We start from the raw sequence: 4,729 nt of genomic DNA, 5'->3' as shown, positions 1-4,729 counted from the left end.
CACAGACCTATCTATGTCTGTCACACACACACACACACACACACACACACACACACACACACACACACACACACACACCTATCTATGTCTGTCACTCATACACACACATGACCTCAAGCTAAAAGTGGAAACTCAATCGTGATGATCAATATCTGCATCTTTCGCAACTTTTACCCCAGCGGCTCCATTTTTGGGTTGTTTTTTTTTAGCTTGTGCCCCTTTTTAAAAAAAAGAAGAAGCATAAAACTCTTCCATACCTGTTAATTAATCTGTAAATGATCTTTAACAGTCCCAGAAGAAGACGACTAATATCTAATCATCCTGTTTAGATTCAGAAGATTAAAGATTAGTGAAAAGTTTATAAAGTTTTGTGAAGCTGATTTTTTTTCTCTCTCTTTCTGCTGCTGCTTTCGTCTCTTGGCAATCATCTCACAACCTCAGATTTATCCTGCAGTCTACTGCTGACTTTTGGTAACGTCTGTTTGAGCCAATTTATCAAAAAAAAAAAAAAAAAAATCCAAACATGGCTTCCTGGAAAATACGAACAAACAAGAGATTCTGCAGCTACACTAGCAGCTCTATGAGGCTCTACTTTCTCATTCAAAAAGGAAATGGGAGGTTTTGTCTAAACTTTTGCATTTTACTGCATGTTTAATAATAAAATACTTCACGTTTAACATTTATTATTTAGCCCCTAAACACAAAGCAGAGCTGAAAACTGATGGAAATGTCATCAATTTTGCAGGCATGTGGTCATAAATCAAAGTATCGGCCAAATAAACATTTAGACATCATGATGGTGCTGTGATGACGAAAGGTGAAGAGGTCAACAAAGTTATGTGTGTGTGTGGGTGTGTGGATGTGTGTGTGTGTGTGTGTGTGGATGTGGAAGCGGGGTTTTTGGCACAATTTCGCCAGCTTCCAAGGTCGAAGCAGCCTCTATCAGAGCCATGATGGATGGTTGGATGATGACCCTGATAAAGGCTGCCAGGCCGAACGCATCGGTCCAACAATAACAGTTGTTCTGTATACGACAAGTGTTGCTGAAGCTTTGACCTCCGCTGCAATCCATCCAATAACTGATGATGAGTCACCTCAGTGATCTTCAACTTCACCATCTGGTAAATGTGAGAAGAGATTTCATGCCAATCCAGCAGCTGGGAGAGGTTGAGATTGTTTTTTAAAAAGACGCTGGTGGCGCTAAAATGAAAAGTCACATGATCACTATGTGGATTAACCTTGTGGGCACCATGAATATCTGTACAGACTTTCATGGTAATCCAGCTAATAGTTGCTTAGAGCTGGATAACAGACTAAAAATGGTGCCCATTCAGTCCAATGAGAATTGCCAGGCTGACCCATGCACTAAAAAAAAAAAGTTTCTAGCTACATTGTGATGATGTCATGATGATTTTTACATCACTTTTCTGGGCTTGAGGAAGGTTTCACAGATATAAAACGTCCATGGATCAAAAATTACAATAGTGGTCGAGTGGTTAGAGCGCATGCCATATACACAGCCGACCCCGGTTTGAATCCCGATCGGAGGTACTTTGCTGCATGCTACTGATAAATAAAAGGTGACTATGACAACAAAATCTTTTTAAAAAATAAAAATAAAAATAAAAATACAATAATGGTCAATGGGAAAATGCATTTCGGGCCGCAATACCACAAGTGGCCACCGGTAAAAATCGGCTAATAGCTCTTATAATACATCTATGGCATCGACTGACCGAAACTGGCATCCTGTCGGTCTACTGATAAATAAAAGGTGTGTATGCCAACAAAATCTTAAAAAAAAAAAAACTTCAATAGTGGTGAATAGGGAAAATGCATTTCGGGCTGCAATACCGCAAGTGGCCACCGGTAAAAATTGGCTGATATACATCTACATACATACATATACCCTATAAATACATCTATGGCACCAACTGACCGAAACTGGCATCCCAAGAGCAATGCCTGCAAGCATGACTAAAAAAAAAAATGCATCATAAAAAATAAAAAAAATAAAAAAAAGGTGCTTTGGAAATTAGTTGGCAGTCCAAAACATGGAAAAACATGTTTGATGCTGCTTTAAAAAAAATCACATGAAGGTGATTCCACATGGAAAATACAGTCATATAATCATCAGAGTCTTTCTCAAAGCTATGCTGACATAAACCTGAGCCGCCGCTGCTGCTGCTGCTGCGGCTGCTGATAGTAATGATAATAATAGATGACCTGCTGGTGCATGAAAGGGTTTGGACATTAAACATTCATGGGCAACATTAAAGAGATGGTGACAAAAGTCTTGCTTCACTGCTGCACACAATTAATAGTGCTGACAGTAAGATGGATGGTGAGTCACTGTGTGTGTGTGTGTGTGTGTGTGTGTGTGTGTGTTGGTTTTCTTAACCCTCCTGTTGTCCTCGAGTCAAGGGAGGGAGAAAGGAAGGAAGGAAGGAAGGAAGGAAGGAAGAAGGAAGGAAGGAAGGAAAGGAAGGAGGGAGGAAGGAAGGGAGGAAAGAAGGAAGAAGGAGGGAGGGAGGATAGAAGGAAGGAAGGACAGAGGAAAGAAGGAAGGGAGGAAGGGAGGAAAGAAGGAAGGACAGAGGAAAGAAGGAAGGGAAGAAGGAAAGGAAAGAAGGGATTAAGGAAGGAGGGAGGAAGGAAGGGAGGAAAGAAGGAAGAAGGAGGGAGGGAGGAAAGAAGGAAGGAAGGAAGGACAGAGGAAAGAAGGGAGGAAGGAAGGGAGGGAGGAAGGAAGGAGGGAGGAAGGAAGGGAGGAAAGGGAAGAAGGAAGGGAGGAAGGGAGGGAGGAAAGAAGGAAGGGAGGAAGGTAGGAAAGAAGGACAGGAAAGAAAGAGAGAAGGAGAGACTGAGGAAGGAGGGAAGGAAGGAAAGAAGGAGGGAAGAAAGGGGGCTGGAGGAAGTACAGACAAAAGGAAGGAAGGAAGGGAGGAAAGAAGACAGGGTCAATTTGACCCGCGAGGACGACACAAGGGTTAAATAAGTTGGGCAACTCTGAATCTGCAATATGACAAACAGGATCAATACTCTGTAATACTGCAAAGCAACGGCAATCATTAGCGACTCTGCATACGTTGTATATTTGCTCTAAAATAAACAGTTAAAAAAAAAACAAATTAACTTAACTGCATGTTTAGAAATCTGCACAGGATGTTTATAATATGCGGATCTGTGGATGAAATGAGCGGGAAAAGCGATGATTTGTCTTCCTAATCAATCACTTGTAATAAACTGTTAGTGCATCTTTAAGTATTTCGTATTATCAACAGGTTATGGGAGATTTTGGGAGGTTGGGTTGCAGTTTTTAGGTTTGTATTTTCCCTTTTTTTTCCAGACTCGTAGAGAGAGAGAGAGAGAAAAAAAAAAGCATGTCATGTCACGGTCTCACGGAGGAATCAAACACCATTACACAATTAATCCGACCTAAAGTCATAAAAGCCGCCAGATTAATTGTGTTTTGCAGCGAACAAAGAACAGTCCTGTGATCTAAACAAGTTGCTTACCCGTCGGCCAAATTACCGAGTGTTGCATTCCACATCAGCTTATATGAGCCTTAGGGCTAAAAGAAATACCCAACCCCAGGAGGAGCCCGAGTGGGTGTGTATATGTGTGTGTGTATGTGTGTGTGTGTAGTTGTTTGTCCCCCAGAGATGTGGGCTCACTCTGGAGTCACATGCATTTCTTGCAAAGGGGGTGGAGGGGTGGAGGGGTGGAAAAGGGGGTAAAAATTAAACTCAGTCAAAGCCACAAGAGGCTAAAAATTGAAGTCCACCTCAAAGTCTGGGGCTTTCCTCAATCCCAACAGTGCTCTGATAATAGCATTATCCACTGACACAACTGCGGTCAACTATATAAAGAGGTGTGACTTCATGCGTGCAAAGAGGACTGACAGCTTTTTTCTAAACTGTGACCAACAGACGGTATGCTTGTTTCATGCCACTTAAAACCTGCAGAATACAAAATAGAGGCTCAGTCTTTGCTTTGCTGCTTTGCTTGGGTACATGTGGTTTAAAAAATATAGATATTTGTTCTTCATCCAAACCATCTCATGCTCCCAGGCTGAGGTCGATATAAAAAATAAAAGGTAAAAATAACTTTTTTACAAGCACTAAAACAAACAGAATAACACCCCGCCTTCAGTTTTTCTTGCTTTTATTTGAAGCGTAAACTCAACTCGGAAATTCTGCTTCCAGCTTCCTTCCTTCTCTGCTTCTCGGCTCTAAAACAAGCCCACCGTATTCCTACATGTTAAACAAACACGCTCGAGTGGTGCAAATGAGGACAAGCTGCATGCGTATCAACAGGTGAATGAGTCTAAACTGTTGCATTCGTCCTATAAAAAGCAGGAAAGCAGTGACAGAGACTCACCGCTCTCACCCACAGCCAGATCTCCTGTGCTTGCAGCCTCTCAATGCAATAAGCCTGACCCCTGCGTTGCTGCACAGACCCTGACAGCTGCCCCTGTTTGTGGATCTCTATGGGGATTTGGCGGGCAGTGTACGTTGATAGCTGTGCCTCTGTCGCCTCGGAGTGTTTTGAAGCCTGAAATAGCCCCTGCAAGGTATCGAGGCTTTCAACATGCAAACCTCTCCTGCTCTTCACAGCCCAGTGGACACGCTAACTTCACTTGAGGGTTTTGGCAGTGTCCGGCACTTCAAGCCAGCATGACTGTGCTAAAGTTATGTGCACACAGTCACTGGAACACATCCAGCGT

This window comes from Scomber japonicus, chromosome 21 (assembly GCF_027409825.1).
Source record: "Scomber japonicus isolate fScoJap1 chromosome 21, fScoJap1.pri, whole genome shotgun sequence".
Lineage (NCBI taxonomy): Eukaryota > Metazoa > Chordata > Actinopteri > Scombriformes > Scombridae > Scomber > Scomber japonicus.
Note: the sequence above shows the minus strand (reverse complement) of the source record.